At 41.9% G+C, this 22,661-nt stretch overlaps 1 protein-coding gene across 1 annotated transcript in view; it reads left to right on the top strand.

Annotated features, from left to right (window-relative positions):
• SLC16A10 (solute carrier family 16 member 10) overlaps positions 1–22,661 on the top strand; it is a 117,477-nt gene that overhangs the window by 37,928 nt on the left and 56,888 nt on the right. The window lies entirely within an intron of this gene.

The following is a 22,661-nucleotide window of genomic DNA, read 5'->3' as shown; positions in this document are numbered from 1 at the left end:
GAGATGCCTGGCTCTGCTTCCTCAGAGCCTCGATCTGGTCGGTGATCAGAAGGGAAAACCCAGCAACCATCAGACCTGAGGATATACTTAGAGCACCACCCGCCCCTTAGGAGTCCCCACTTTTCCGTGAGTATCCTTGTGCCCAGAGGAATGCTTCTGGTGGTTTGGCTACATGCCCAAGGCATCCCCTCTTCCTCCTACCAACCAGCCTTCCTGAATCTGGCTTGAATTTGTCTCTTCTAGCTAGCTCCAGGTTCCTTCTGGGGATGGGTTGTAAAGTGTGAATTGTGTAACTTGATGATTCTGTGTATGAGTTAAACATTCTTAGACTTGCATTTAAGACTGGCGTCACACAGCATAAAGAGAGTGATGAAATTCATGCTACTAATTAAAATTTTTATTTTTCTTTTCTTGTAACTGCATGGTTTCAGTGGCCTCTGTTAATTTGTTTCAGATAGCCACAAGGGAAGCTCTCTCTTCAAGCTGGATGATACAAATATGCATGAAATCTGATGTGCAGTAAAATGGACCTGTGAAGCTCTTTGGTCAGAAGCATAATTCTCCTGAATTTACTGTGTTCCTACCATACACAGTAAATTCCGCAGGAACACATCTTCACTATACTAAGCAGGTGTCTATACCGTGAGCACGTAATGCCAGGAATGATTTCTGCTCCAAAATGAGTTTCTTTCTTGTCCCTGTGCCTGTCAGTGTCATAGTTTCTGACTTTTGGAGCCCCTGAGCTTTTTGACCATGTCTTGTCCTTACTGTTGCTTTAGAGTCTCTTGGTCTTGATAGATTTGGCTCTTCGTTCATGTACTCCACTCACTGACAGCCTCCTGTGTCTTGTTCTTGTATGTCCTGAACCTGGGCCTGACTCTGCCCCTTTAGTCTGCTTCTTGGCATTCCCTAGAAACCCACCTCAGTTGCATAGAAAAAGGAGATGATTTGGGATTTTACAGATGGAACCCAATATGCTGACTGTCAGAAAGGAATTCCAGTTCTGGCTGGACTCAGTCACTGATTTTCCAAGCGAGAGAAACTTTAATGCTCATTGGACTGCACACCAGGGAGAACTCCCTTCCCCACAGTGGCTTGCTAGGGAGGAAATCTGGCCCTTTTATCTCACTGTGCTCTTGAAAGCTTCTAGGAAACGATGGCCATCCTTCAGGTACAGCTCTTCTACGCAGACTTAACATTTGTTTTAGGTGAGCGCTCTCGTTGCCCGGTTCTTATCACGTCCTTAGCACACTCAGCATTGCTTCTGCTTCCTGCTTCCTGGGGAGAACTGGAGGGTTCTTTATTGGCTGTTGGCTGGATTGGAGTTCACCCTCAGTTGCCGACAGTTGCCCATCTCCTGGGAGAGGGATGCTGAGCATAATGACTAGATCCTGCTGCCGGTTTTATTTACTACCAGTTCATCATTGCTGAGAACCATTTCATTTGGAAAATAAACATGCCTCACCTGTTCGTAGCATAGTATTTTCACATTTGCCTTTTACTCACATGTTGCATATTAACTTTCCTTCTGAAAAGATCAGCATGATCTTGGAGCCGGTTGGAGCTGGATTTTATTACTCCCGCTGTGTGTGTGTTTATCATCAGGCATTTGTTCCGACTCTAGCCTGTTCCTCCCACCTGTCATCTCTGCCTGGTTTCCACAGTGACTTCGCTTTTGGATTTTTATTTCTTCTTTGTCAAAGAAGTCTCTTCAGATTACTACAGCTAAAAGAATGCTTTCTCTTTCGGCCTGTGGATCAATTATTTATTCACTTGTGTAATTCATGTCCATGCTCAGGTGTGGCTCCCGCTGGAGAAGGGTCTGTGTCTGACCTTAGCCTCCTCCCTCCCTGTCTAGTGAGGACTAAATTGGGGAAACCTACTGGCTGAGACTTACTGCCCTGTCAGTTACTTGGTTCACTGTTTGAGCCCCAGAGTTAGCAGCTAGCAGCTGCTGCAGTAACCTCGTCTGATTCTGCTGTATTCCAGTAGACCAACAACCAGAAGTTCCTAAATATTCTGCTGTTATGTCTAAGAGGCAAATAGGAGTCTGAATCAGAGCCCCTTATCAGAGGCGGTTTCCCTGGGGTGCTGGGTTTGTTTTTGTCCTACTTCATACAAACATCTGTGACCCTCAGTTCAAAGGGTACTTTCTCGCGTCAATGGCCTCCTGAAGAAGGCAGCGGTAATCATTCATTAGAAAAAGAGCAGTACAATTTCCATTGTGTTATCGACAGGGAGATTCTGGCTTAAATCCCCTCTCCCCCCTCCGCTTTTCCTTTGTTAAATCTCCAAAAAGTCCCAGAGCGGGGGGTCAGGGCTGGATGAGAGAAGCAGGAAAGTTATCCAGTTGGAGGTGGGAAAGGATTATTTTGGGCTGGAGGATAACTTGGGCTCAAAGGATGACTTTGAGTCTGGAGCCCATGGGCTCCAGGGCTCTGCTCCAGGACACAGTGAGAGGAAACGTTAGGGCAAGCCACACACTCTGAAGTCCTAAGAGAAAATCAGAGCTGTATGTCCAGGGTTATCTCAGCCCCAGGTATAGGTGGAGGGGTTCTTGATTAGCAGTGGGCTTCCTAGTTGCCACGAAGTAAGTAACGTTTGAAAGTGAATGAAAGTGAAAGTCACTCAGTCGTGTCTGACTCTTTGTGACCCCATGGACTATACAGTCCATGGAATTCTCCAGGCCAGAATACTGGAGTGGGTAGCCTTTCCCTTCTCCAGAGGATTTACCCAACCCAGGGATAGAACCCAGGTCTCCCACATTGCAGGCGGATTCTTTACCAGCTGAGCCACAAGGGAAGCCCAAGTAAACTTTGGGTGATGGAATTGGTCATAGAAATATACAGGATCCTATGCTTTCAACTCTTAAGTTTGGGCTTTTTATCTGCTTATTCTGAACCTAATTATTCAGGATTGGTTGATGGCTGAGAAACTGACTTTTCTACTCAACGCTTGAAAAAAAGATTTCGTTTTCCCCAATAGAGTGCTTTTCCTTCGTTGAATCCCTATAACTTTATTCTGGCTTAAGTTATTGAGTGGGAGTAGCAGCGGGTGGTAATTTTTAGTTTGATCTTTAGTAAGATGTAAAAATAAGTCTCTGAAGACATGTAGTAGAAAATGTTCTTTACAGACTAGCTATAGGAAAAATAAATGTTTATAAACCCTGCTTATCGGTTGTTTGTTTTTCCTACCTCTGCAATTTCATCCATTAATAACTGTCAGAGTTCAGTTCATTGTGCACTATCTGGAAATTTTCCCCTCTGTTGATCAGTAAGATTTTGAATCAAAAGTGTGCTTGTGTGCCCATGGCACTGAAAGCCAAACTCCACAGGAGGCATTTGCCGTGAAGTCAGGGGCTTCCCCAGTGGCTCGGCGGTAAAGAGTCCACCTGCAGTGCAGGAGAGGCAGATTCGATCCCTGGGCTGGGAAAATCCCCTGGAGAAGAAAATGGCAACCCACTCCAGTGTTCTGGCCGGAGAAATCCCGTGGACTGGGGCCTGGCGGGCTACAGTCCATGGTGTCACAAAAGAGTCGGAAACAATTTAGCGACTGAGACGGCAAACAACCAAAGTGCTTAGTGCAAGGCCCCAAGCATGGGGGTGGGAGACAAGCCTCAGATCCACTCCAGCTCGGTCTTTGAGTTGGAGATGTTTTAAAAGGGAAGAACAAAGCATCTGGGGTTAGTCGTCGTCTTCTGACATTTCTGTGACATTTCTTAGTTGTGATTTCAGGAGACAGGGTGTCTCAGTTTACAGTTCTTTGCCCAGGTGGTCCATGGCTCTGGACATTTTGAGCTCATCTGGGTCTGGAGAGATGATCTGAGTTTGTACCTTTATGATAATATCTACAACAGCAATTTTAGTACATTAATGATGTTATCAACGACAGCAGTCTTAGTCATCAAACTCTGGTTGATTAATGTTCAGTTAGCACAGGGTTGAGGTCAGACAGGGCACCAAAGGGAATAAAGTTTTGAATAGTGAAAGTGTTGGTCACTCCGTCATCTCCGACTCTCTGTGACCCCATAGACTGTAGCCCACCAGGCTCCTCTGTCCATGGAGTTTTCCAGGCAAGAATACTGGACTGGGTTGCCATTCCCTTCTCAAGGGGATCTTCCAGACCCAGGGATCGAACCTGGGTCTCATGCATTGCAAGCAAATTCTTTACTGGTCTGAGCCAGCTGGGAATAGAGAGATCAATCATAAACTTGGTAAGGCAAATCAGTTTTAGGGATGCTTGGCTTCATAAGTGCTAATGGCTAAATAGTGCAATATATTAAAGATAGTCATACTTCTTAGAACTGCTATGTGGGAAAGATGAAATATAGTTAGAAAAGTATTAAAAAAAATTTTTTTTTCTTTTTTTATTTGGCCACACCAGTTTTTAGTTGCAGCATGCAAGATCTTTCAGCTGTGGTATGTGGGATCTAGTTCCCTGATCAGGATAGAATTCAGGCTCCCTGCTTTGGGAGCAGGGAGTCTTAGCCACTGGACCACCAGGGAAGTCCCTATAAAAGTGTCTTATTACAGTATCTTAAATTTTATTAATGAAGTTAATTTTAACCCTGAATGAGACTTTACTTTTGTATCTAAATTTCTCAGCTAGATCTAAATAGATCATGAAACCTGCAGAGACGTATTTTAATTCGAAGATCTTTCTGTTTCTATAGCTAACCACACTAACGCTCACATTATCAACCTTAAAAACAGTGTTATTAAATTACAGGGTGTTATTTCATCTCCAGGGCTAAGGAAGTACTTCGGGGCAAGCCTTTGTAGGATTGGTAGCGCTGTGCTGTGCGGTGCTTAGTTGCTCACTTGTTTCTGACTCTTTGCAACCCCATGGGCGGTAGCCTGCCAGATTCTGTCCATGGGGATTCTCCAGGCAAGAATACTGAAGTATGTTTTGATAAATGTGTATGGGCATGGCGTGGTTCTCTCTTACCTTCCTTGAAATTGCTAGAAAGGTATGTTCTGGATAACCAGGATATATTTACAAGAAGATATAAGGATTAAGACTCATTGAAAAACTGTCTGACTTGAGTTCACTAAAAAACTACTCTATGTCTCATCAAACTGTACTTGAGATCTTTTTGCCTCTATTAAGTTTTTCTAGATAGCCTGAATAAGGAAGTGTAATTCTTTGGCTCTTTCTATGGTTAAGTAAGTATGTCCTGCAACTCTTTTCATTCCTGAGTATCAATAAAAGTTTTTATCTTTACTGGATATTTGCTGTTAGAACTGCCAACTACTATACAAAAAGTGTAAAGTGTGTTCACTGCTTTAGGTTTTCTGGTGTATTTTCGCATAAATAACACCCTCAATCCTAGCTTGACCGATACGTAAGATGGTGGTGGTATTGTTACTATTATTATCATCAGTATCCTCATCCTCACTGTACAGTTGAAACTGAGGCTCAGATAGACTAGCTCAAAAAGGAGGTACCTGGAGAACCTAGGCCATAAATCTGGATTTTTAGACTCCAAACTCTTTGTTCCTTGTCTTGCTCCATATAGATTGACTTAGATCATACATTCCTAGTGAAGACACGCGTGGCAATCACGACTGGGATCCGACAGACACATGCCCATTTTATGGCGTATGTTTATATGTGTATACTGTTTGTTGTGAATGTTAAGAGTTATAATCAGTAGCGCCTTAGTTTTAGATTTACAGATGAGAACCACTTACTGTTTTAGTGAAAAATTATCTTAGAGTCCTAGAATCAGAGAGAGTAAGATTTTGAAGACTGCTTCAGTTATCCCGTTTACTCCACATGATGAATGAGGAACCAGTGTGTTGGTATTTGGTTATGTTTATAAAGGTGAAGCTGACTTCGCCAGGAGTATTTTCTTGGTATTTATAGGTCTTTTTTTGGACACTGATCCTTTGGTTGGCTTCTTCCCCGTACTTCATGATTATGCAGTTGTGGCTGAAGGGTAGGTGGAGAGAACATGCATTGACTTATGCTAAAATGTGTCTTGGAGTGTCAGATTCATGCCGCTGCTGACAGCCAGAGATGAAGTTTGAGATTAAATAATTTTATTGCTTATTGAGTTTCTTTTTGACCTAGTTAGATGTATCCTATGCAGTTTGTGACTATTTTAAGATACGGTAATATATCCGCATAGCCACTTTATGTTTTCCAATCTGTTTTTATATATTTGTTCCTGACAACAAACATGTTAAGTCATGTGAGATGACATGGTTGTTATCATATTACAGACAAAGAACTCTGACTTGGAGATAGTGCAGCACCATGGCTAAGAATATGTTCTTACATTTACGAATCAGACCAGGATCCTGGCTCTTAATCTGAGCTTCGGTATTCTCATATGTAAGATGGGGGACCTTATAAGATTGTTGGAATGTTTAAATGAGATAATGAGTGCGAAGTATTTAGAATGGTGGGGGCAAGCAGAAGACAATCAGTAACTAGTAGGCAGCATTATCATCTTCAGAGGGTGTCACTCATTTATTTGTACACTCCGCAAAAATGTGGGAGTCTTGAAGTGTGGGGGCTTGAGCAGGGAAGGGGTGTGTACACGTGGGGGCAAGCCCCAAACCAGCTGCTGTGAAAGGGACAAAGCTATGGACGAAGCATTTCTTTCTTCCTATAACTGGCAGTCTTCTATGTGGTAAGACTAGTATGTAGCAGATAAGCAGTTAGAGCACTGCGCAGTGTTCGGCTGGTGGACCCCTCATCTGAAACTGGATGCTGTTTTTCGTGTGTTCTCAGAGTCAGCTCTTCAGCGCCACGGATTCCTGTTACCTGTGTCTCTAACAAGCTGTCTAAAGGGAATGGGAGACAGAGTGGAGGGAGAGGGTAAAGAGACTGTTTCTGAACACTGGATAGAAAGTAGAGATTGGAAAGTACAGGAGTGAAGGGAAAAGCAAGATTCTCTTGTGCACAGAGATGAGGGATGCTGTTTAAACTGTGGCTTCTTGAGGTGGCCTGAAGGAGCCTGCATGGACCGCTTCTCTCCCAGGTTCCCTGTGAATTCAGGCAGCACAACCCTGATGCGGCCGCCTTGGCTCTGTGGTCTGAAGCTCCGTCAGTATATTTTCTCATCTCCGCCGAGGCCAGAGACACAGGCATACTTCTGTGTTTTCTTTTCAGAACAGGGTTCTAGTCCCTGAGAAGTTTGTTTCTTTGAATTATTCCATCTGTTTAGCTATGATAATTATCAATAAATGTTGCAATCATATATAATTATTACAGTCACTAACATTTACTGAGTGCTTATACAAAGCTAGTTATACACTTTTCTACCTACATTATTCTACTAATCCTTGAACCATCCAGGGTAGGTGCTGGTCTTTCCATTTTTGAGAAAAATGAGGCAGAGAGAGTTTAATTAATCTGCTTGTGGTCCCAGAGCAGGTCGGTGAAGCCAGGGCTCAAACCCATGCTTAACTCTAGAGTACAGACTATGCTCTTAACCGCTTCTTCACACTTTTATGTATTTATCGGTTACTAATTGGTTATTTAATGGTCTGATAAGAAGCGGGGGGAGTGGCGCTAGCTGATCAAGAGAATACCAGTTAGTTTTAAGAAGGAATATAGAACTGCATTCCATGGACCATATAATAAGCGTCTCTATTCTGAAGAGTTCTGTCTGTATGCATATGAAATGCAGTCCGTTAAGAAAGGCTATTTATTGGTACTTCCCTGGTGGTCTACTGGTTAGGAAATCACCTGCCAATGCAGGGGACATGAGTTTGAGCCCTGGTCCAGGAAGATCCCACATGCCGTGGAGCAACTACGATTGCAAGCTCAATGCCCTGCAACAGAGTCCACACAGTGCAATAAAGAGTAACCCCCAATCGCCACAGCTAGGGAAAGGCCATGTGCCACGGCAAAGACCCAGCAGAGCCAAAAATAAATAAGTAAATAAAAATTTTTTAAAAACACTGTTTATTGAGGAGAAAATTAGTACCTCTGTTTCATCAAAAGAGTATGTGTTATCCCTTACAGAAGGGAGCTTAACTAATGACAGATTGTGATTATTACTTCTTTAGTGGTTTTTATTGCAGAAACAATATAATAATAGTAATTTATAAATCAAGAAAAATCTTTATCCTAGCAAATTAGCTGTTATTATTTTTTCACATTCACTTCCAGTTCTTGTGTTTATTTGTGTATAATTTGTACATAGTTATAACGTATTCATTTTTCATTTAAAATTATGTTATCAGGGTTTTTAAGTTAAGTAATAAGCCTCTCCAGTGAGAAGAGTGGAATGTGAAAAGGCTACAGGGCATTAATAATTGATTGGGATAATGCTTACCAGGCAGCCACGTCAGTTTTAGAGCCGGCCTTGGAAGGAGCAGCTGTGTGTTTGGACCTTGGAAAGTCTTCATCTTTCCATGCAGTCTGTCAGGCTTCCAAGAGAGCCAAGGGGAAATGGAAAAATACAGTGATTTGGAGCCATGTGAAACTAACAATATGGTTAAGTTCAGTGTTGTAAAAGAGGAAAAATAATCCCTACCTGATATGGTACTTTAACTGAGGGTAAAGCTTTAGTGAGCAGGCAGTGTATCAGGGTTTGTCAGAATTATCAATATTTTGCTTTTTTTGGTGGCTTTAATAGTTACTTATTGTTTATAAAACCAGTTTTATCAGAGTGGAAGAACAAAGTACATACTTTACAAATACTATTTTAGTGATAAACCTGCTACTCTGTATTTAAATTCAGTTTAATTCAAAGTGGTTTTTCAGTTTCAAATTTGTATAACTACAGACTAGCCACTTGGGACTCAAGTCTTCCAGGATGTAAAGCCAAGCACCCTGAGGATGGAATCCCATATTCAGGATGTTTATTGATAGTTCCTCCATCCAAATTACCCCTTTCCTCTTGGGTTTTTGGATGTAACAAGAGGTAAGTGAAAAGCAATGGGACAAAGTAATCAGTAGAAATCCTGTTAAACCTGTTTGGAGAAGGTCTGAGAGAATTGATAGAGAGATTATGTCTTCATTTCTCCATCATTACTTTGAAATTTTGCTTTTTTGGAGGGGAGGAAGGTAGAGAGAGGGACCTTGGCACATCGGATTCTATCTGCCTGAGGGGAAATAATTTACTTAATGAGAATTTAAAAATCAGGTTTGATGTTAATTTCAGACCATCACACTTTACTCCTCCTGCCCCCAATCCCTCCCAGCATCAGAGTCTTTTCCAATGAGTCAACTCTTCGCATGAGGTGGCCAAGTACTGGAGTTTCAGCTTCAGCATCATTCCTTCCAAAGAAATCCCAGGGCTGATCTCCTTTAGAATGGACTGGTTGGATCTCCTTGCAGTCCAAGGGACTCTCAAGAGTCTTCTCCAACACCACAGTTCAAAAGCATCAATTCTTCAGCGCTCAGCCTTCTTCACAATCCAGCATGACTACTGGAAAAACCATAGCCTTGACTAGACGGACCTTAGTCAGCAAAGTAATGTCTCTGCTTTTGAATATGCTCTCTGATAATTATGAGACACATCACAATATCAGAATATCTAGTTTGCTTTAAAGCACCTCTTTGTATAGAGTATACAAAAGCTCTCTACTTTTGTCACAACAAAAATGTTAGGTGCATGTTGGTACTGGTGTGTGTGTGTGTGTGTGTGTGTGTGTGTGTGTGTGTGTGTGGTACTGGTGTGTGTGTGTGTGTGTGTGTGTGTGTGTGTGGTACTGGTGTGTGTGTGTGTGTGTGTGTGTGTGTGTGTCCGGGAGAATGCGTTCTAGATGACTTGCAGTGCAGTGGAGTCAGCACACTGAGATTTCTGTGCACACACACACAGGCTTTACATCTGCCCTCAGGGAGGCTGCAGTCTTACTGGCCAGAGAGGCCACTCTTGTTTGCTGCTATTGTTGACCTCTCTTTCTGCCAGTGCAGCCTTGTCTACCGACTCCAGACTTGAGTTCCATTTAGCCATCATCCATGCTGCCACCTGCCCATCTCTGTTTTGAGTCCTCTAGGATAATAGAGTAGCTTTTTCCCACCAGGATAATCTGGTGCAAAAATCTTGTTTTTGTTTTGTTTTTCAGGATAATCTGTTTTTTTAATAGATAGCAATGTATAGTGGTTAAGAGCACAATCCAACTGCTTGTGTTTGAATCCTGACTAGGTTACTTACTAGCTGTGTAATCTTAGGGCTTCCCTAGTAGCTCAGCTGGTAAAGAATCTGCCTGCAATGCAGGAGACTCCAGTTCCCTTCCTGAGTTGGGAAGATCCCCTGGAGAAGGGATAGGCTATCCATTCCATTATTCTAGGGCTTCCCTTGTGGGTCAGATGGTAAAGAATCCGCCTGCAATGTGGGAGACCTGCATTCGATCCCTGAGTTGGAAGATCCCCTGGAGAAGGGAACGACTACCCACTCTAGTATTCTGGCCTAGAGAATTCATGGACTGTATAGTTATTGGGTCACAAAGAGTTGGACACAACTGAGCGACTTTCACACACACACAATCTGAGGCAAATCAATTTCTCTGTTCCTTGGTTTCCTTAGGTAAAAGGGGGGTCCTAATGGTGCCTTCCTCATAGGGTTGTTATGAGGATTAAATGGATTAATAGTTGGAAAAAAACACTTAGAACTACCTGGCTTATAGTACATATCGTGTGCTTAGTTGCTTAGTCGTGTCTAACTTTTTGTGAGCCCCATGGACTGTAGCCTGCTGGGCTCCTCTGTCCATGGGGATTCTCCAGGCAAGAATACTGGAGTAGGTTGCCATGCCCTCTTCCAGGGGATCGTCCCAACCCAGGAATCGAACTGCGGTCTCCTGCATTGCAGGTGGATTCTTTACCAGCTGAGTACACATTATATAAGCATAAAGTGAAACAAATGCTTTTTTAAAAATAATTGTTACCTAGTAAGATTTGGAATAAATAAATAAATGGGATACAGGAGGCAGGAGTGTATTTCAGACAGGGAGATGTGTGATGTCAAGGAGCTGAGACTAGAATCTGGTCTTTGAACCCCTTGGTTGGTCATCTTATTCATCTGACGGTTTGGTGGTTTTTCCGATTCCTAGATCTTTCTTCCATCATTGACGAGTCAATCAATTTGGTGTATTTGGTGAATGAATCCTCAGCAAGCTGGCCCTGAGCCAGCACTCTACTAACCAGCTCTGTGGCTTTTTAGAGAAGTAATCTTTGTGAGCTTTAGCTTTCCTCCCAGTGAAATGGAGCCCATAGTCCTTGTCTGCCAGAGCTGTTACAAGGCCTAAATGACATATGTATGAAGAAAGCCTTTGGCTCTGTGCCTGGCTTGTCACGGTGCTGCTTGGATGTTCTTTCCCTTGGTTTCCCTCCCAGCCCTTCTGATAGTATTGGAGTTGGTCTGTGTAGAAGGTCCCTCCGCTCCCTGGTTGCCTCAGCGAGTGACATCCTGGAGAGCTGTAGGCTTGGTTCAGATCCTCCAAAAGCTGAATTCATTTTTTATTTTTGCTTTTATTTCCAGTATTCTGGGAGGTGGATTATAGATGGGATCTAATTAAAATTAAAAGCTTCTGCACAACAAAGGAAACTATACGCAAGGTGAAAAGACAGCCCTCTGAATGGGAGAAAATAATAGCAAATGAAGCAACTGACAAACAACTAATCTCAAAAATATACAAGCAACTTATGCAGCTCAATTCCGGAAAAATAAACGACCCAATCAAAAAATGGGCCAAAGAACTAAATAGACATTTCTCCAAAGAACACATACGGATGGCTAACAAACATATGAAAAGATGCTCAACATCACTCATTATCAGAGAAATGCAAATCAAGACCACAATGAGGTACCACTTCACACCAGTCAGAATGTCTGCGATCCAAAACTCTGCAAGCAATAAATGCTGGAGAGGGTGTGGAGAAAGGGGAACCCTCTTACACTGTTAGTGGGAATGCAAACTAGTACAACCACTGTGGAGAACAGTGTGGAGATTCCTTAAAAAATTGCAAATAGAACTGCCTTATGACCCAGCAATCCCACTGCTGGGCATACACACCGAGGAAACCAGAATAGAAAGAGACACATGTACCCCAATGTTCATCACAGCACTGTTTATAATAGCCAGGACATGGAAACAACCTAGACGTCCATCAGCAGATGAATGGATAAGAAAGCTGTGGTACATATACACAATGGAGTATTACTCAGCCATTAAAAAGAATACATTTGAATCAGTTCTGTTGAGATGGATGAAACTGGAGCCGATTATACAGAGTGAAGTAAGCCAGAAAGAAATACACCAATACAGTATACTAACACATATATATGGAATTTAGAAAGATGGTAAGGATAACCCTGTATGCGAGACAGCAAAAGAGACACAGATGTATAGAACAGACTTTTGGATTCTGTGGGAGAGGGAGAGGGTGGGATGATTTGGGAGAATGGCATTGAAACATGTATACTATCATGTAAGAAATGAATCGCCAGTCTATGTTCGATACAGGATACAGGATGCTTGGGGCTGGTGCACGGGGATAATCCAGAGAGATGATATGGAGTGGGAGGTGGTAGGGGAAAGAAAAAAAAAAGCTGAATTCACATGCAGACAAAGTGAACATAGTGACTCTACCCATTCTTTTTTCCCCCTTTGGCTGCGCTGCACAGTATATGGGTCTTAGTTCCCTGATCAGGGATCGAACCCTCACGCCCTGCAGTGGAAGCACCGAATCTCAACCACTGGACCGTCCAGGGAAGTTCACCATTCTTTTTACTAAGTTTAGTTGGAGGATATATAGTGTTCATCAGTGTTGTGACCTTCTGAGATGCTTTTTCGTTTTCCTTTCCTCTTTCTTTCACTGTGAAATATAACCTATGTATAAGTGAAGGCCGCTCAGTCATGTCTGACTCTTTGGGACCCTCATTCACTATACGGTCCATGGAATTCTCCAGGCCAGAATACTGGAATGGGTAGCCTTTCCCTTCTCCAGGGGATCTTCTCAACCCAGGGATCGAACCCAGATCTCCCGCACTGCAGGCGGATTCATTACCAGCTGAGCCACAAAGGAACCTGTGTACAGAAAAGAGCAAAAGCCTGCCTGTATATTTTGAAAGATAATTATAAACACTCTTATGAAGAAACAGAATGTTGCCAACCCAGCCTGCTTCTAAAGTACAAGTGGAGTCCTACGTACCGTATGTCTGAAAATGGTTAAGCTGTGCTCTGTACGTTGACAACCTTCATAGCAACAAAACTAGGAAATATATAAAGTTGTGGCTTTAGATAACTGAAAGCAAAATATCAAACATAATTGAATTCAATCAATTCAGTTATCAATTCAGTTACTATTTAAAGTGTTTCCTTTTGATAGACCTGTGATGTTTGGAGGAGTAATAAAGGAAAATAAAGACAGATATTCAAAACTTACTATGTAATTATTCTATAAAATTATTTACCATATTTCAGCAAAACCACTGTTATCAAGATATTTTGGTGTACTAGTAACAAGACCCGGTCTTATGATGATTTAAGGATTAAAAAATAATGTATCAAACTGTAGTCTTTGAATAATTTTCTACAAAGATGTGAATTAAAGTAAACATAGGGGTGGTAGAGTGGTTGGGAGTCCGCCTGCTGATGCAGGGGACGTGGGTTCCATCCCTGGTTCGGGAAGAGTCCACGTTGCTGAGGAGCAGCTAAGCCCTCGTGCCACAACTACGGAACTCAGGTGCCGCAGCTGTTGAAGCCCGAGTGCCGAGAGTCTGTGCTCCACAGCAGGAGGGGCCGCCCCAGTGAGAAGCCCACACGCAGCAATGAGGAGTAGCCCCCGCTCACTGCGACCGGGGAGAGCCCTTGTGCAGCAACAAAGACCCAAGTGCAACCAAAGAGAGAAGCAAACGTGGGAATTCTCCGGTTGTCCAGTGGTTAGGACTCAGCACTTTTACTGCAGGGAGCACGGGTTCTGTCCCTGGTTGCAGCACTAAGATGCCACATACCTTACGGCGTGGCCAAAAAAATAAATAATAAATTTAAAAGGATAAACCAAAATAGATACTGTATGATTCCAGTTATGTAAATAAGTCTACAGACTAATCTGCCGTGACAGAAAATGAATCAGTTTGTATGGGAAGTGACAGGAAGGAAGAATTACAGAGGGGCATGAAGAAACTTTTTGAGTGATAGAAATATTCACTGTCTTGATTGTGGAAGTGGTTGCATGAGCATGTACATGCCAGAGCTTCTCACTGAACACTTTATGTGCAATTTATTCTGTAACAGTTATGTATGTAAAAGTAAAAAATAAAACTTTAAAAAAATTGTATGATTTTTTTGTCCTAAAGCAAGCCAAAACAATTCAGTGGGGGATAGGATAGACTTAACTAATGATATTGGAACAACTGGACAGCCACATTGAGAATGAATATGAACTCTTTATCTCATACCATATACACAAATTAATTAAAAATGGATTAAGGACTTAAAACGCTGAAACTGTAAAACTATCAGAAGAACACAAAGGCATAAATCTTCATGACCTTGGATAAGGCAGTGATTTCCTAGCTATGACATCAGAAGCACAGGCAGCAAAGGAAAAAATAAAATATATGTGCCCGTAGAACTTTGTGCACAAATATTCACAGTAGTGCTGTTCATAATAACTGAAAAGAGGGAATAGTCTAGGTGTCTGTCAATGAATGGATAAGTGACATGTATATTCATAACTGAAATATTAGTCACAAAAAGGAACAAAGTAACAACATTCTACAAATTGGATGAACTTTGAAAACATACAAAATGAAAGAAGCTAGACAAAAATGGAAGCATGAATGGAGAAACAGACATAGAGAATAGACTTATGGACATGGGGAGAGGGAAGGAGAGGGTGAGATGTATGTTGAGAGTAACATGGAAACTTACATTACCATATGTAAAATAGATAGCCAGTGGGGATTTGCTGTATGGATCAGGAAACTCAAAGGGGAATCTGTGTCAACGTAGAGGGGTGGGATGCAGAGGGAGATGGGAGGGAGGTTCAGAAGGGAGGGGATATATGTATACCCAAAGCCTTTGACTGTGTGGATCATAATAAACTGTGGAACATTCTGAAACAGATGGGAATACCAGACCACCTGACCTGCCCTTGAGAAACCTGTATGCAGGTCAGGAAGCAGCAGTTAGAACTGGACATGGAACAACAGACTGGTTCCAAATAGGAAAAGAAGTACATCAAGACTGTATATTGTCACCCTGCTTATTTAACTTCTATGCAGAGTACATCATGAGAAATGCTGGGCTGGAAGAAGCACAAGCTGGAATCAAGATTGCCAGGAGAAATATCAATCACCTCAGATATGCAAATGACACCACCCTTATGGCAGAAAGTGAAGAGGAACTAAAAAGCCTCTTGATGAAAGTGAAAGAGGAGAGTGAAAAAGTTGGTTTAAAGCTCAACATTCAGAAAACGAAGATCATGGCATCTGGTGCCATCACTTCATGGGAAATAGATGGGGATACAGTGGAAACAGTGTCAGACTTTATTTTGGGGGGCTCCAAAATCACTGCAGATGGTGATTGCAGCCATGAAATTAAAAGACGGTTACTCCTTGGAAGGAAAATTATGAGCAACCTAGACAGCATATTCAAAAGCAGAGACATTACTTTGCCAACAAAGGTCCATCTAGTCAAGGCTATGGTTTTTTCAGTGGTCATGTATGGATGTGAGAGTTGGACTGTGAAGAAAGCTGAGCGCTGAAGAATTGATGCTTTTGAACTGTGGTGTTGGAGAAGACTCTTGGACTGTAAGGAGATCCAACCAGTCTATCCTAAAGAAGATCAGTCCTGGGTATTCATTGGAAGGACTGATGCTGAAACTCCAGTACTTTGGCCACTTCATGCGAACAGTTGACTCATTGGAAAAGACTCTGATGCTGGAAGGGATTGGGGGCAGGAGGAGAAGCAGACAACAGAGGATGAGATGGCTGGATGGAATCACCGACTCGATGCACATGAGTTTGGGTGAACTCCGGGAGTTGGTGATGGACAGGGAGGCCTGGCATGCTGTGATTCATGGGGTTGCAAAGAGTTGGACACGACGGAGCAACTGAACTGAACTGAATGGCTGGTTCAGGCTGAGGTTTGACAGAAAACAAGAAAATTCTGTAAAGCGATTATCCTTCAATTAAATTTTTTTTTTTAAAAAGGAAACATGTTTTACATCCAGAATGTGTGTGTGCTAAGTTGCTTGAGTCATGTCTGACTCTGGGACCCTATGGACCATAGCCTACCAAGATCCTCTGTCCGTGGAATTCTCCAGGCAAGAATACTGGAGTGGATTGCCATGCCGTCCTCCAGGGGATTTTCCTGACCCAGGGATCCAACCTGCATCTCTTGTCTCCTCCATTGGCAGGCAGATCCTTTACCACTAGCGCCACCTGGTAATCCTTATGTCCAGAATGATGAAAAATTTCTCAGTCGTGTCTGACTCATTGCAACCCCATGGACTGTGGCCCTTCGGGCTCCTCTGTCCGTGGAATTCTCCAGGCAAGAATAATGGCATAGGCAATTCTATAAAGACAGAAAGCAGATTACTGGCCACCAGGGACTCTGGGGAAGAAGGAATGGGAGTGACTACTAGTCGGTACAGGGTTTCTGTTTGGGGTGAGGAAAATGGTCTGTAATTGGATGATAATGGTTGCATAACTTTGTGAATATACTGAATACCACTGACTTTTATAAGAGATCTAATTTTATGGTGTGTGAATTATATCTCTTTTAAATTGTTACACGAGAGAAAAAAATCAAAAGGCAAAATACAGAATATCAAGAATTTTAATTTTGAAATACGGACTCTTCATAGGTGAATTTGATTTATTTTTGAAATTTATTATATCTTAGTAAATAGTTGAATAAAATCAGAAGTGTTCTAGTGTTCAGTGTCTGTTAATTCCCTGCATAAGCAGTGTCATGTGTCATTCATATTACAGGTTCACCAATATGTGTACGTATTCACCAGCGGTTACAACCACCATGCTGCTCAGTACACCAGAGCCATGAATGGCACAGGAAGGGAACACGCAACACTGCTTTGGAGTAATCTTCATTAGGAAAGAATCGATTGTGTTGGGTCTAAGGGGAAAGATTTGCTTTTCTCTTACCTCTTAGCTGAGTGCCTGCGCCTACTCTGCAGGCATCTGAGGCCACTCTGGTGCCAGTCTGAGTTTGGCAGTGGCACAGCCACAGCTGACTTGATGACGTTTAGGTGAAATCTCGTTTTGCTTCCTGGACATAGGACAACAGGTGTGGAGATGTGCTTCTCTGAAGCCTGAGCAAGGAAGACTGTTCAGGGTTATGAGTCTCACTGTATCAGTGCCGTTTGATGGGGGGACCAGGGCAGGGGTCCCTCTTATGGGGCTCTAGCTCATCTCGTCGCACCCATGTTAGGCCCTACTTGGTTACCTGTCTACTTTTTCGCTCTTGTCCTTTCAATAGTTGTCTGATTTTGAAATTAAACCGAATGGTAGAGATAATTTTGATTTGGCTAAGACAATTCTTTCTTTCCTTTAGTGCTGTGAGGTATCACTTCACACCAGTCAGTATGGCCATCATCAAAAACTCTGCAAAGAATTAATTGCTGGAGAGGGTGTGGAGAAAAGGGAACCCTCCTACACTGTTGCTGGGAATGTAAATTAGTACAGCAACTAGGCAGAACAGGGTGGCTGTTCCTTAAAAAACTAAAAACAGAGCTACTGTATGACCCTGAAGTCCTACTCCTGGTCATATATCTGGAGAAAACCATAATGTAATTAAGTTAGATTGTGAGCTTCTCCAGAGTGGGATAAGTTTTTATCGGCATCAAGTATGGTTCCTGGTGGGTTTTTTTTTTTTTTGAGGGTACGGTGTGTTTATCTTATATACATTCAGTTCAGTTCAGTCGCTCAGTCGTGTCCAACTCTTTGCGACCCCATGAATCGCAGCACGCCAGGCCTCCCTGTTCATCACCATCTCCCGGAGTTCATACATAGTGTGAAATGATTACCACAAATAGGTTAACACATCTATCACCGCACATAGTTGCAACTTTTTTTGTGGTAAGCATTTTAGGATTTATGCTCATAGCAACTTCCAAGTGTACAATATAGTACTGTTAACTGATAGTTACCATGCTGTACATATACATTTACAGTATTACTCATTTGAGTCCTTTTTTTTTTGGTTAGGCTAGCTAAAGTTTTGTCAATTGTGTTTATCTTTCCAAAGAACCAGATTTTAGTTTTGTTAATCTTTTATATTGCTTTCATATTCTTTCATTTCTTTGCTATTTAATTAATTGTTTTAAAAATCAAAATATACAAGGTGTTAGTTTCTGGTGTACAGTGAATCGATATATATATATATATATTTTCAAGCATATGTATTTCATACTGTTTTTCATTATGGTTTATTATAGGATATTGAATAAAGTTCCCTGGGTTGTATAGTAGGACCTTATTGTTTATTTTATATACAGTAGTTTTTATCTGATAATCTCAAACTCCTAATTTATCCCTTCCCTACCCCATCTCCCCTTTTATAACCATGTTTGTTTTCTATGTCTCTGAGTGTTTCTGTTTTGTAAATAAATTTGTTTGTATCATATTTTAGACTCCACACGTAAGTGATATGGTATTTAATGTTTGTCTTCCTCTTTCTGACTTACTTCACTTAGTATGATAATCTCTGGGTCTATCCGTGTTGCTGCAAATGGCATTATTTCAGTTTTTATGGCTGAATAGTATCCCACTGTAAATACAGACACCACATCTTTTAAATTACACATCTATCAGTGGACACTTAGGTTGCTTCCATGTCTTGGCTGTTGTAAATAGTGCTGTAGTGAACATTAGGGTGCATTTTCTAATTAGAGTTTTTGTTTTTCCAAATATATGCCAGGAGTGAGATTTGCTGGATTACATGGCAACTCTGTTTTTCATTTGTTAAGGAACCTCCATAGTGTTCTGGTTGAGGGCAAGAGGAGAACGGGGCGACAGAGGGTGAGATGGTTGGATGGCATCATCACCGCGATGGACATGAGTTGGAGCAAACTCTGGGAGATAATGAGGGACAGGGCAGCCTGGTGTGCTTCAGTCCATGGGGTTGCAGAGAGTCGGATACGTCTTAGCAACTAAACAGCAACAATACTGTTCTCCACCGTGGCTGCACCAATTTACATTCCCACCAACAGTGTAGGAGGGTTCCTTTTGCTCTGGTGGATTTTTTCTTAATATTTATTTTGGATGCACTGGGTCTTTGTTACTGTGCGCCACGGGCTTTCTCTAGTTGTGGGGGCTACTCTTTGTCGTGGTGGGTGGGCTTCTCATTGTGGTGGCTTCTCTCGTGTGGAGCACAGGTTCAGCAGCTGCAGCACGCTTGCTGGCTCTACAGCACGTGGCCCTCCGTAGTTGCGGCATAGCGGCTCATTAGTTGTGGCTCCTGGGGCCCAGAGCGTGCAGGCTTCAGTAGTTGCAGCTTACAGGCTCTACAGCGTGGGCTCAGAAGCTGTGGTGCGTGAGCGTAGTTGTTCCACGGCAGGTGGAATCTTCCCAGACCAGGGATTGAACCCGTGTACCCTGCAGTGGCAGGCGGATTCTTACCCACTGCGCACCAGGGAAGTCTGGTGGATGTTTTTTAATGAAGGACTTTGGGCATGTTTTCTTATTCCTTTTTCCACCTGGAATCTCATCAGAGTTGCATAAATAACCTTGACACGTTGCTAAATATCTCTAGTCTGTTTTTTCCCCATCTTTAAAATGGACAGAATGCCTCACCGTGTTGCCTGAGAATCTGATGACAGTTTATGCAGGCATTACCCATGGGTTAAGTGGCACTCTGTGTGTGTGCTCTCCTTCCATCTTCCCCCTCCCCACTCTACCCTCATCAGTGATTAAAAATTTCGCTGGCAGAGCAAACAGCTCTCTGCAGTTGGTGTTGCATATAGTGTTCTGTAAACGTCAGTTAAGCTGCTTGATGTTGTCATCCAGACGTTTACACTTTGGTCTTCCTGTTCTATGAATTACTGAGAGTAATGTGCTTAAATACACAACTGTGACTGTGGATTTGTCTAGTTGTCCCTTTAGTTCTGTCAGTTTTGTGTGTTCGTTTTTTATGACTTCTATTTTTTTGTTGTTGTTGAAAACCTCCACATAGGTTTCTATTTTTTCCTTCCAGTTTATCCTGAAATGATGAACACAGTTGAGTTTAGTGAACATCTACCATCTCATATGAATACAGGGTTTCTCTTATTTTTTTTTTAAAGCAACATGATTGTGTAATTGACATGAAATAAGCTGTATTACATGAAATAAAGTAGGTAACTTGATGCGTTTTGTCGTATGTATATACCAGTGAGACACAACCACCACAGTCCAGATAATGAGCGTGTCCGTCACACTCAGGCTTCTTTGTGTCTTTGACAGTCCCTCCCTCTGTACCCCTCTCCACAACGAGGTGAACACTGATACGCTTCCTGTCCTGTATGTTGGCTTATATTTTTGGGAAACTTTTAATAAATGGAGTCGTGCTTTATATATCCCTTTTTTCCCTTTTTCCTGCTGTGTGTGAGTATTTTGGTATTCATCCATGTTGTATTTATCAGTAGTTCACTCCTGGTATTGGGCTGGGTGATATTCCATTATGTGGGCGTCTCAGGTGGAAATAGTGGTGAAGAACCCGCCAGCCAGTGCAGGAGCCATGAGAGATGAGGGTTTGATCCCTGGGTGGGGGAAGAGCCCCTGGAGGAGGGCGTGGCAGCCCACTCCAGTATTCTTGCCTGGAGAATCTCCATGGACAGAGGAGCCTGGGGGGCTACAGTCCATGGGGTCGCAAAGAGTCGGACACCACTGAAGCAACCGAGCACATACGCCCACACGTTCCATTTTATGAGCATACCATAATTTGTTTATCCAGTCACTTTATTTCTGAATGTTTGGGCTCTTTGCAGTTTTTGGCTGTTAGAAATAAGACAACCATAACCATCTGTACGTAAGTTTTGTATGGACATATGCTCTTGTTTCTCTTAGGTAAATACCTGGGAGTGGAATGGCTGGATCATATAATAAGGGATGTATTTAGCTGAAAAAACATCCCTACTCAGTTTTCCAAAATGGTTGTCCAATTTTAAATTCCCAGTAGCAGCTTATGACATCCTTACATCCTAACATCCTTACCAACACTTGGTATGATTAGCCATTTTAGCCATTTGAATAGATGTGTGTAGTTTTTTCATTGTTGTAATTTATATTTTCCTCATGGCTAGTGATGTTGAGCATCATTTCAAAAATGAATATTTTCCATTTGTATATCTTTTGTGAAGAGATTGTTCAAATCTTTTTAACCTAGTTTTAAATTGGGTTGCTTGGTTTTTATTGAGTTTTGACAATTCTTTGTATAATCTGGGTGCAGGGTTTGTTTTTTGTTTTTGGTAAGATAGATAACTTGCTAGTCTTTCCTCCCAGTTTATGGCTTGCCTTTTCATTCTCTTAAAAGTGTCTTTCAAATAGTAATTCTTAATTTTGCTGAAGTGAAATTTTTTCTAAGGATTATGTTTTTTATGTTGTGTCTAAGAAATCTTTGCTTAACCCAAGGTAACAGCGATTTTCTCCTATGTTTTTTCCTAGAAGTTTTATACTTTTCAGTTTCAAATTTCATTTTTATGATTCATTTTGAGCTAAGTAAAAATATGGTATAAAGTAGAGATCAAATTTTCTTCTTGTGTTTCTTTTTTTTTTCTTATTGGTGGCATATTTTATTTATTATTTCTTTCCCGTCAAGATCTTACTGCCTCTTTTATTTTTATTTTCATTTTTGCTTTATTTTACTTTACAATACTGTATTGGTTTTGCCATACATTGACATGAATCCACCACGGGTGTACATGTGTTCCCAAACATGAACCCCCCTCTCCCCTCCCTCCCCATAACATCTCTCTGGGTCATCCCCGTGCACCAGCCCTAAGCATCCTGTATCCTGCATCGAACATAGACTGGCAATTCGTTTCTCACATGATAGTATACATGTTTCAATGCCATTCTCCCAAATCATCCCACCTTCTCTCTCTCCCTCAGAGTCCAAAAGTCCGCTCTACACATCTGTGTCTCTTTTGCTGTCTCGCATACAGGGTTATCCTTACCATCTTTCTAAATTCCATATATATGTGTTAGTATACTGTATTGGTGTTTTTCTTTCTGGCTTACTTCATTCTGTATAATCGGCTCCAGTTTCATCCATCTCAACAGAACTGATTCAAATGTATTCTTTTTAATGGCTGAGTAATACTCCATTGTATATATGTACCACAGCTTTCTTATCCATTCATCTGCTGATGGACGTCTAGGTTGTTTCCATGTCCTGGCTATTATAAACAGTGCTGTGATGAACATTGGGGTACATGTGTCTCTTTCTATTCTGGTTTCCTCGGTGTGTATGCCCAGCAGTGGGATTGCTGGGTCATAAGGCAGTTCTATTTGCAATTTTTTAAGGAATCTCCACACTGTTCTCCACAGTGGTTGTACTAGTTTGCATTCTCACCAACAGTGTAAGAGGGTTCCCTTTTCTCCACACCCTCTCCAGCATTTATTGCTTGCAGAGTTTTGGATCGCAGCCATTCTGACTGGCATGAAATGGTACCTCATTGTGGTCTTGATTTGCATTTCTCTGATAATGAGTGATGTTGAGCATCTTTTCATATGTTTGTTAGCCATGCGT

This window comes from Capra hircus, chromosome 9, assembly GCF_001704415.2.
Source record: "Capra hircus breed San Clemente chromosome 9, ASM170441v1, whole genome shotgun sequence".
NCBI lineage: Eukaryota > Metazoa > Chordata > Mammalia > Artiodactyla > Bovidae > Capra > Capra hircus.
Note: the sequence above shows the minus strand (reverse complement) of the source record. Positions and strands in the feature narration are given on the sequence as shown.